The sequence below is a fragment of the Sapajus apella genome, unplaced genomic scaffold (assembly GCF_009761245.1).
Source record: "Sapajus apella isolate SASKATOON/1434 unplaced genomic scaffold, GSC_monkey_1.0 scaffold4, whole genome shotgun sequence".
Classification (NCBI taxonomy): Eukaryota; Metazoa; Chordata; class Mammalia; order Primates; family Cebidae; genus Sapajus; species Sapajus apella.
The window spans coordinates 22,128,899-22,141,137 of NW_022436944.1; positions in this window are offsets into that span (position 1 = coordinate 22,128,899).

Below are 12,239 nucleotides of genomic sequence, written 5' to 3' on the forward strand. Positions count from 1 at the left end.
GATTTTTCACTAGTTTGAAAATTCTCAAAATGAGAACATGTCATACTTGCATGTTCTGTAGTGGACGAAGATTTCTAAGCATCAGTTGATCATGCTGTCTGATACACCACAAACTCACCATGCCATATCAAAACCTTAAATTAAAATGTAATAATCTATAAAGTGAAATTCAAAAAGTTTAAGTAGCTTTCTGCAAAATTTATAAAGCTGAAATAAGAAAGAGGGATCTGAACTTAGGTCTGTCTGACAAATAACTTTCCAATGTACTCTGCTGCTTTTGCAAATAAAAAAAATGTTACGTAAAATAACATTTGTTTTATTCCATTGAAAAAACTACTCAGAAAAGCATAACACTATTAAATAAATGTTTAATAAATTATTCTCTGAAATTGACACAATAATTCCATGGTTTTCTACCTGTACAAGTAAAGTCATTATACATATACATTTCAATCAACAATTAGAAATACATATTATTGCTGAAAGGTTTTTCATACCATGAAATGTCTAAGCAATCAATGATTTGATAATACACATACAGTACATATAGGAAATCAAGTACTAATTACGTAAAACATGACTTTTAATTATTTCATAAGATTTAAGTCTGTTGACTTATTTCATTATGTCTATTTGTTGGTGATTTGACTTTTTTCTGAGGGCTAAAGGAAGTTTGTGTTTCACTTTTAAATTTTTTGGTAAACTTTGTAGTAAATATTTACTGAGGAATTACTATAAATTAGATGATGGATTTTTAGTTACTGTAAAATGTACACTACTGATATCTCTTTTTCTTGCAATTTGGAATCCCTTTGGTCTGAAGCTTAAAATCACTATCCTTTTTATGAAAGAAAAGTTGGTTCACATAGATTGCCAGGTTAAAAATAAAATATCTTGTGAGAAAATTCCCCACTCTTGGCAGAGGATTTGAGGCTTTATTTGGAATCCTAGTAAATGTCTTTTAATCTGTATTTATTGATTCCACATGATTAAGGCCCTTTGTGGTAACAATGCACTGGGATTGCAGCTTCAAGAAAAAAAAGGCTGCACTGATTTACACTTGAATATCTTTCCAGGTGAACTTTAGTTTGCATTCAAGTAAGTTTCTAAGTTTGTTTTGACCTTGCATTTTTCTCATTCTCATCCATATAGATGGGTGCGTGTTCCTGTGTATTCATTCAGTGTCCCCAGTGAAAGTTTTGTATGAATGTTTTTCTCTGTATATAATATTTTATATTCACGCTTTAAGTTAAATATACTTTATTTTAAATTTCAATATTAACATTCGAGGCCACATTAAAATATGAATTCTAATAGTACAATACTTACCTGTGTATTTAACTTTGAATTATTTTAATTTTGCAATTCACCAATAAATAATAGGAAAAGATCCTGAGAATAAATGTATATTACTTTCACTTTTAACCATGTAAAATTAGTACGTTTTATTAATAAAAGATATTTATGAAAAATCATACATGCAGGACTAATGTTATTGTGATATAAAAATAAACAAAAAATTCTAACAACCACCAGATTATAACAAAACTTGCATAGTAAAAATAAATCATTCACCATATTACTGCCAAAAACGTAATGGGCTCGGTTAGATTTCTGGAGAACTGAAAATAGTTAAAGTTTATACAGGGTTGATCCTATTCCTGAAAACCTCAAAAAGTACTAGAGACAGAGGCCAGGATTCTGTTTTACTGTGCCAAGTTGTGCTCATTCCTGATGAGCTGCAGATTCCGTCATTGAGATCTGAGCACATATTAACAGAATGACACTAAGTTTTTGTTTGGGCTTTTGTGTTGGTTTTAACTATGCCCCAGCGAAAGTGGTGGTGGTGGTGGATGGAATTATGCCTAAAATGGGGAAAGAATGAGATAAAAAAATAAAATTATAAAATAGAGTAGTTTAGAGACAAGAGTTTTTCAGGAAGAGAAATAAAGAAAAGCTTCCAGTATCTGAATTTTGTACATTACATATGTATAATCAGTGTCTAAAGAAAATGTCCTGCTTTAATGAAATAGCCATAAATGTGTAAAGTAAACTCAGCATTTCAAACACACTGAATTAAAACAAATATATATTCCAAAATATAGCTGAGAAAACCTCCTATCACATTGTGACCTCAAATCTGAGTTTCCTTAAAAATCTAAGCCACCGTTAACTTTAGAGCCCTGCCTAATTTCTTAAAGAATTACAAACGTTTTGATAGTGACAGATCTTTAGAGTGTGGTGAAATGCATAGTGCATAAGAGAACGTTATTTTACTGAATAAATTGATTTGATTTATAATTTTTATCACCAATGATCTATGAGAAACTGATTATAGTAATACATTTTTTCTGAACAGCATCTTGGTGCAAAAAATAACTTATTTTATCAATTGTATCTTAGCTATGTTAATTATATATATATATATATATAATTACATTTTAGGTTCTGGGGCACATGTAAAGAACATGCAGGAATGTTGCATAGGTACATACATGGCAATGTGGTTTGCTGCCTCCATCCGTATCATGTGCATCTGGCATTTCTCCCCATATTATCCCTCCCCAACTCCCTACCCCCCACAGTACCTCCCCTAGACCCCCCCAAACCTCAGTGTGTGATGCTCCCCTCCCTGTGTGCATGTGTTCCCATTGTTCAACACCTGCCTATGAGTGAGAATATGCGGTGTTATTTTCTGTTCTTGTGTCAGTTTGCTGAGAATGATGGTTTCAGGGTCATCCATGTGCCTACAAAGGACATCAAAAGAGAGCCCACATAGCCAAGTCAATTCTAAGAAAAAACAACAAAGCTGGAGACATCATGCTACCTGACTTCAACCTGTGTGTTTTTTGACTAGTCACAACTTCTTTGTTGTTTATTTTTGTCTACTACAAAATGAAGATAACATTTAATGTGCTCCATTTGTGTATTCACTAAAAAAGCATGCATTAAATGACCTTTTTTTCTTTCCATGTTTCATGAAAGACTTAAGGTGTCTTATGAAGATACACTTTATACCTAAAGGTAAAATAGTGCTGGACCCATAATTGATATTCAATAAGTACCTGCTTTATTAATGCAAAAATAAGATAAATAAAGCAGGCATGAAGAAGTGTTGAAGTATGATGTACAGTTAACTAAAATGCACAAAATGCAGATGCTGCTATACAATTAGTAGAGATAAACTCCAAATTAGTTTCAGGTTTCCAACAGTGGAAACATTACAAAAATATATAATTGACTCATGATTTACTAGGTTCAGGCCATAATTTCTCACATAAGTGTTCAAAGCATGGAGACAATATAATATAATCTTTAACGTAACTGTTAAAGTATGTACAGCAGCAGTCTTTTTGGATTAGCTTTTTGGATCACCTTCTCACTGAGATGTGTGGCAGACAAAGAAACCTAGAAATGTTAATGAGATGCAGTTCTGGTACCTGACTGCCTTATCACCTGAATCAATTAATCGGTGGATTAATGAATGGATTTTAAGCAAGTAAAGGGAAAAAATGGACTATATGTCCTTTTGAAAACTGAGTTGAAAGCATATTGTTATGGAAATGGTGGAGGTTCGAACCTTACAATAATGAAATTAAGTAATGAATTAAAAGACTATCCTTTCCTCATTGTACTCTCTTGGGGACTTTGTGGAAGGTGAGTTGATTAGCATGAGATTCTAGCTCACAGTGGTTTGAATTTGCATTTTTCTAATGACCAGTGATGTTGAGCTTTTATTTATATGTTTTTTGGCCACATGAATGTCTTCTTTGAGAAATGTCTATTCGTGCCCTTGGACAACTTTTTAATTTTTTTTTCCTTGTAAATGTGTTCAAATTCCTTATAGTTGCATGATATTAGACCTTTTTTAGATGCAGAGACTGACAGGTTCAAAAAGCCATCCAAGCATATGGAAATAAAATACTGCCCTCTCCCACGAAGAATAAATCTCCTTAGTCTTGCTAAAACTTAGGAGACGTAGTCTTGGTAAAAACTTGCAAAGAATGATCCCCTGAAGATCAATTACAACCAAAATGGAGGGCCCCTTGAGGTGTTATTGAGTACTCCCACTCCTGTAAAACTTCAGGGAACAAATAGTTGGATATATCCGTCCAGGAGAACACCACAACCTACATTAGTGAGCCTTTGGAGGACTTCCACTGCCTGTTTAAAAGAATATGCTGTGGGTGGGAATAGAAACTTAAACTTCTCTCTTTTTCCAGCACCTATTTTTTACCTCTCATAGAACCTTTAATAGTTACCTTCTTGTTACTACTTTTTTGTCCTTGCTTATTTAACGTCTTAGTAAAGTTTCTGTCTTCTTTTTTTTTTCCCCCATTTATTTATTTTATTGCATTTTAGGTTTTGGGGTACATGTGAAGAACATGCAAAATTGTTGCATAGGAACACACGTGGCAGTGTGATTTGCTGCCTTCCTCCCCATCACCTACATCTGGCATTTCTCCCCTTGCTATCTCTCCCCAGCTTCCCACCCCCCACCGTCCCTCCCCTATTTCCCCCCAACTGACCCCAGTGTGTAGTGCTCCCCTCCCTGTGTCCATGTGTTCTCATTGTTTAACACCCGAAATGGAAATTCCATTTGACCCAGCAATCCCATTACTGGGTATATATCCAAAGGATTACAAATCGTTCTACTATAAGGACACGTGTACACGAATGTTCATTGCAGCACTGTTTACAATAGCAAAGACCTGGAACCAACCCAAATGCCCATCAACGATAGACTGGATAGGGAAAATATGGCACATATACACCATGGAATATTATGCAGCCATCAAAAACGATGAGTTTGGGTCCTTTGTAGGGACATGGATGAACCTGGAAACCATCATTCTCAGCAAACTGACAGAAGAGCAGAAGATCAAACACCGCATGTTCTCACTCATAGGCGGGTGTTAAAGTTTCTGTCTTCTAAGTTACAACAGTTCCAGGTCAAAATAATGCTGGCTCGACTTTCGACCCATGTTGTCTACTGACCCAGAAAATGAGTGTCCTGCCTTTGGGCCCTTAGATCAGGTATTCAGAGATTTTTACTACTCCAGTGCTAAACAGGACCTACTGCAATAAGCTCAGCAGGAAGAAGTTACAAAAAATAATTATTCATGCCTCCACAGCTCTCTTAAGCTTTAATAGCATTAATCACTGAGAGGGGAATGAGGTGGGAAGCAGGACTCAACTCCAGGGTCAGGGCCTGAACGTAGGACCAGATTGAGTACCAGCTAAAACACAGCTAGGGTGAAAGCAGCTTTCAATCAGAGGTGCTCACCAGTGTGCTATGTCAGTTTGCTATTGCCATGGCCACAGCTAGGAGTTACCATCCCATTCCATGGCAATGACCCAATGATTACTACCCCTTCCCTCAACATTTCTGCATGAACTCCCCTTTAATCTGCATACAATTAAAAGTGGGTATAAATATGACTGGAAAACTGCCCTGAGCTGCTACTCTCTGCCTTTGAGGTAGACCTGCTTTGCAGGAGTAGTCATGGAGCTGTAACACTGCCTCTTCAGTAAAGCTGTTTTCTTTTACCTCTGCCTTATTCTTGAATTCTTAGCTAGGAAAAGTCGGGAACCCAAAGGATTAACTTCCGTTTTGGGGCTTGTGTGCTGTATTTCATTACCAGTCAAACTCAAAACCATAGAATTTATAAGAATGCTTTTGAGAAAACTTGTACTTTTGACTATATACAGGCTGAAAATATAAACATATACTCTGTCATGATAATTACTAATGACTACCAAACATCAACATTTGTTAAAAACAAATTTTTGAGTATTTTCTCAAATCACAAATCTTAGGTACAAAGTATTTTCTTCACAAAATGTTATGAAACACTCCTCCCTAAATTTCATTCTCTTGTTCCCTAAGAACCTAGTGATGTTATTAAGAATGTCCCTCTGTATTTTTTAACATGAGCAATTTGAAATGTAGAAATAACCAGAAGCCTCTCTTTACTTTGGCAATAGAGTAGCTTAATTATGACTTCAATTATTCTTAATAAGAAATTTCTGTATTGCCCACAACTAATGATATTTAGAAATACTTATAGAATACAAAAATCAATAAATAAAAATGGAATTTAATGCACTGATAGTGAAAACAAATGCAGTGAAGGCCATATGTGATTTAAATAATTATTAAGCTTATTTTATTTGCAATCTCCCATCATGTGGTCAGAAATCAATTTAGTATCTATAGTATAATGTAACAGAATTGTTATCCATAAGTGGAAAGATAACAGCTACTTTGATCTTTTCTTTCAGTCAAACACAAACTAAATGACACACAAGAAATTTCGGAACTATTATTTTTTATATTCAAAGAAGACAGTAAAGCAATTTATTATTTCAGATATATCATGAAAGGAAAGCTTGAACAAAATAAAGCCTTAACACTATGCTGTGTTTATACCAATGCAAATTCACTCAACAGGTAAGACTAGCAACTATGGTTGTTTGTAGTAAAAGTAGTCTGAATCCCAGATAAAAGCACCATTGAAGTAATTCTTTGAAGTTCCTAGTGAATACAGAAATATTAAAAAATAAACATATATACATATATGTATGAGGTAAATATGTATATAAATGCATATATATCTAATTTCTAATATTTGAGTATGAACATACATGAATACAAATATATGTGTATCATAATATCCTTCATACATAGTAAGTTGGTAGGTATACATACATACACATATACACACATATATATAAAAAATCAAAGACTGGGCTTCTGTTGACCAGAGACCCACTGTATTATGCCTAGCCTGCCTGATTTTAGGCACCTTTTATATAGAATACATATATTTTTGATTTCAGGCAATTGTTACTTTGGGAGTTTGGGTTTTATGTAGCCAAACTGAATCCTAACCAATACACTCTACTTAACTGTCAACAACTATCCTTCCTTAAGAAGGCCAGTGACAGCAATTTTGATGTCTGTTCCTTTTCTTTCTCCAGTAACTCCTATTTTCATATGTGCTTAATATTCATTAGGGTAATAATATGCTTATTTGCTGTGCTATGCTTTAGTTGTGATCTGTCTCAAAAAAAGAGAAATTCTGAAAAGAGTTTATTTTAAACACTGAAGAAATTATTTCACATTCTGCCTTTATTTAAAACACACACACACACACACACACACACACACACACACACATATTCATTTTTACTTATCAAGTTGCAAAATTCTATTTTTTAGAAAAGAAATTAGAAGTAGGATTTGATTCCTCATTTAAAACAATGTGATAATCAAAATAACACTTGCGAGGTCCACAAACTGAATGTTTTAAGCTATATTATACAATTTAATAAACAATTTGTTAGATTATACAATTGAATCTTTATTTCCATTCCTACCATTACACATTCCATAGAAAACCCTATAAATTAAATACAAAAAAGGAACGTTATTTATTGTGCTTTGAGTTTATTTGTATGTGTTGGTACAATGAGGCCATGGACTTGGTCTGCTTTCTCTAAATCTATTAATTCAGGTAAAACATAATAATCAGAGAATGCCAAAAAGAGTATTCGAGTACTTTTAATATATTTCCACAGAGTAAAAATAATAGCAGTTGGTCCAGGAATTAAAATCTAACAAAATACTCACATAATAATAAATAATATTTTTATTGACATCTGACTTTTTATCATGAATTCCCACAAATCTCTCTTTTGTTCTCCAAATCAGTTGTGTGTAGTAGAATACAGAAGTGTGTAATTTACTAGGTAACATACCCTAATTTGGAGCCTCAGAACACTGGCCTTGCTGAGAGACTGTTCTGCTGAATACTGCAAGGATGCTGCAAAAGGCTTCAATCTCTCCCTTCAAAGTTTTATCCTGAAGTTTTGGGGATTTCAAAAAGTTGCAACAACCTTTGCTAACATAAATAAAGATGAGAACTTTATTTTTTTAATCCATTCAGAAAATTATGTTTCTGTAGAATTGTGTAGGCATAGAAGTTATATAGATATAATAGAGAAGTATAACGGAACTTCTCTATTATATCATTAAAATATTGTCTAATTTGATTGATGCCTCTGCCTCCAGGTGAGATCATGCTATGACTTTACATTCTGATCATCAGAAGTACCTGTGCATAACGAGGTTTCATGTGTATGTAGACTTTTGGGTTAGATGAGGTTTACTTTAATGAGCTCCAGAGAGTTTTGTCAGCTTCATAAATGGTGACCTTGAGCAAATTACTGATGGTTTCAAAGTTTCTATTGTTTTGCATTTAAAATATGCACAATAAGATGTTATGGGTATTATCTAAGATGATGTACAAGTAGCTGGCACATAGCAAATGCTTGTCTATATAATTCCACTCCTTGGTTTTCCTTTTCTACACAGACTTATTAACCAATTTATGACTAACAATTCTTGAGTCATAATTACTGTTGGGTGAATTTTAAAATCTTGATGTATTATCCAGTTATTTTTATGTCCTTTATTATGATTATCTTTGTTGGCATGTTTAAAAGCTAAATTATAAAAGTGGTTTTATTTGTAATGGTGGTTTATTGTAATGAATTACTCATAAGTGATTGAAGTATAAGCAATTTAGCTTTCAAATGTACTCTATTGGAGAACAGTAGACAAGTCATATTCATATTTAAAAGACTTCAGATCCCTGAATTAAAGGTATTAGATCAGATTAAATAAAGAGTACATTGAAATGTAATTCTCAAAAATGTTTAATATTTTATTCCTAAAAATTTTAGAATGATTACATGCTAGTATGATTATAGTAAAGCTATATCTGCACTCCAAATGTGCAGTTATTGATAAAAATCCTTCACAGCTTTCTGTTGCAGTGTTTTCAAGTCTATCTGTGTTGTCAGCACTTCACTGGATTTTTAAGGGCTTGCAACATCCAGTGGCCATCTTTAGTCATTAATTTCTCCTTCCTTTATCCTCCCTACCCAAGTAGACATATGATTAAACTTTTCCCTCTCTTCTTTTGCTCACTTTGCTCCTCCTGAAATACAAATTACTACATAAAACCTTTAAATCCTGACACATTTTCAAGGCTTAATCTCTGATACAAAAGTACTAATCACTCATCTCTTTAACTGAACTTCTCTATTGTATCATTAAAATATTGTCTAATCAACAGATGCTGGAGAGGATGTGGAGAAATAGGAACACTTTTACACTGTTGGTGGTAGTGTAAATTAGTTCAACCATTGTGGAAGACAGTGCGGCAATTCCTCAAGGATCTAGAAATGGAAATGCCATTTGACCCAGCAATCCCATTACTGGGTATATGCCCAGAGGATTATAAATCATTCTATTATAAAGACATATGCACATATATGTACATTGTGGCACTGTTTACAATAGCAATGACTTGGAACCAATCAAATGCCCATCAATGATAGACTGGATAAAAAAAAATGTGGCACATATACACCATGGAATACTATGCAGCCATAAAAAGGATGGTTTCATGTCCTTTGTAGGGAGATGGATGAATCTGGAAAGCATGATTCTCAGCAAACTGACGCAAGAACAGAAAACCAAACACCACATGTTCTCACTCATAAGTGGGTGTTGAAAAATGAGAACACATGAAAACAGGGAGGAGAACATCACATACCAGGGCCTGTTGTGGGGTGGGAGAGTTCGCAGAGGGTGAGGGGATTGGGGAGGGATAACGTTAGGAGAAATACCTAATGTAGATGACGGGGGGATAGATGCAGCAAATCACCATGGCATGTGTATACCTATGTAACAATCCTGCATGATCTACACATGTACCCCAGAACTTAAAGCATAATAAAATAAAATAAAATACCTCATCACAAAAGGAAAATCAATAAATAAAATTAATTAAAATACAAAATTGTTTAATGCTATACTAACACTTCTTTTTCTTTTCACTTACATCCTTTTATAAATAAGAATTTAACTAGTTTTCTGTAGTATCCCATTGCTTGGGATTGTACATTGTAGAAAGACAAAAACAGGAACCAGGTCCTTAAAGTCCACAATATCTGACTGAAAAAAAAAGATCTATACCTACAAGTTATTTAATTATTTATGCCAGTGTTCAGTTGTTAAATCATATACATGAAACCATTTTTGAAAAGTATTTTGGGGGAGATCAATCCAAGATGGCCACTTAGGAACAGCTCAGGATTGCAGCTCCCAGTGAAAGCACAGAGGGTGAGTGGACGCCGCATTTTTATTGCCAACAGACTAGGAAATTCCCAGGCGGTGGAGCTCCATGGGTCGCCAGCATGGCTGTTTCGGCCAGTGCGGCTGTGCCGGCCGGCGCCGCTGCTTTGCCCCGCGGGGCTGCTTTGTCGGCACTCTGGAACAGCGGTTCTCCTTACAAAATACACTGGTCCGGGTGCCCTTTTGGCTGGCAATTGGAGCCACAGGAAGTTGCCCATTCGTCTGTTTAAAAAGGGGACTGAGCAGGGAACCAGGACAGTAAATTCCAGGGCAAAGAAAGAGCCACGAATCTCAGTGCCGCTGTTTAAACCAGCACAGTGAGTTGTCGCACGGGAAAACACACACACCATGGTGCCTCTTCAACATGCGACTGGAACACCAACTTAAAAAAGAAAAAAAAAAGACTCTGAGGCAGGGAGCCAGGCGATCAGGCTCGGCTGGTCCCACCCCCACAAAAGAAGAGCAATCAGAAACTCTCTGGATTGAGAGTTTCACAGCAAGCACAGCTGAACCCGGGACTGTCCAGCTCTGTGGGGGAGGGGCGTCTGCCATTACCGAGGCAGCCCGCCACTACAGAGGTAGTCAGCCAATGCTGAGGCAGCCCACCGTTGCCAAGGCAACCCACCATTGCTGAGGCAGCCTGCCGTTGCCGAGGCAACCCGCCACTACAGAGAGACTCAGCCTTAACAGAGGCGGGTCACCATCACCAAGGCAGTTCTAACTACACCCATATAAACAGGACTGCAGGGAAGTTCACTCGGCAGCTGGGCAGAGCCCACGGCAGCTCAGCAAAGCCTCTACAGGCAGAAAATGACTAGACTGCCTCCTTGCTGGGCAGGGCAGTTCTGAAGGAAAAAAAAAAGAAGGCAGCAGCATAATGGAAACCCATAAGGCCCTAAATCCCTGGGACAGAGCACCTGGGAACAAAAAGTGGTTTATGAGTTCTGCTGCAGCAGACCTAAACATACCTGTCCAGCAGCTCTGAATGAACAACGGAGCTCACAGCTCAGCATTTGAGCTCCTATAAAGAAGAGACTGTCTCCTCAAGCAGCACCCTGACCCCTATATATCCAAAGAGCCACCTCATAAAGGAGAGATCAGATTGACACTTGGCGGGTATCCTTCTGGGACAAACATAGCAGAAGAAGAAAACTGGTAACAACCCTTACTGTTCAGCAGCTGCTACAGGTGAACCCCAGGCAAGCAGGGCCTGGAGTGGAACTCAGCAGACCTACAGCAGAGGGGCCAGACTGTCAGAAGGAAAACCAAGAAACAGAAATAACCTCATCATCAACAAACAGAACATCCACTCAGAGACCCAATCTGAAAGCCAGCAACTACAAAGACGACAGGTGGATAAATCCATAAAGATGGGAAGAAACCAGCGCAAAAAGGATGAAAACACCCGAAACCAGAACACCTCTCCTCCTACAAGGGATCACAACTCCTCACCAGCAAGGGAACAAGGTTGGATGGAGAACGAGTGTGATGAAATGACAGAATCAGACTTCAGAAGGTGGGTAGTAAGAAACTTCTGTGAACTAAAAGAACATGTTCTAACCCAATGCAAAGAAACTAAGAACCTTGAAAAAAGATTTGACGAAATGCTAACGAGAATGGACAAAATAGAAAGGAATATAAGTGAATTGATGGAGCTGAAAAACACAACATGAGAACTTCACGAAGCACGCACAAGTATCAACAGCCGAATTGATCAAGCAGAAGAAAGGATATCAGAGGTCGAAGATCAACTCAATGAAATAAAACAGGAAGGCAAGAATGGAGAAAAAAGAGTAAAAAGGAATGAACAAAGTCTCCAAGAAATGTGGGACTATGTGAAAGACCTAATCTACGTTTGATAGGTGTACCTGAATGTGATGAAGAGAATGAATCCAAGCTGGAAAATACTCTTCAGGATATTATCCAGGAAAACTTCCCCAACCTAGCAAGGCAGGCAAACATTCAAGTCCAGGAAATACAGCGAACACCACAAAGATATTCGTCAAGAAGAGCAACCCCAAGGCACATA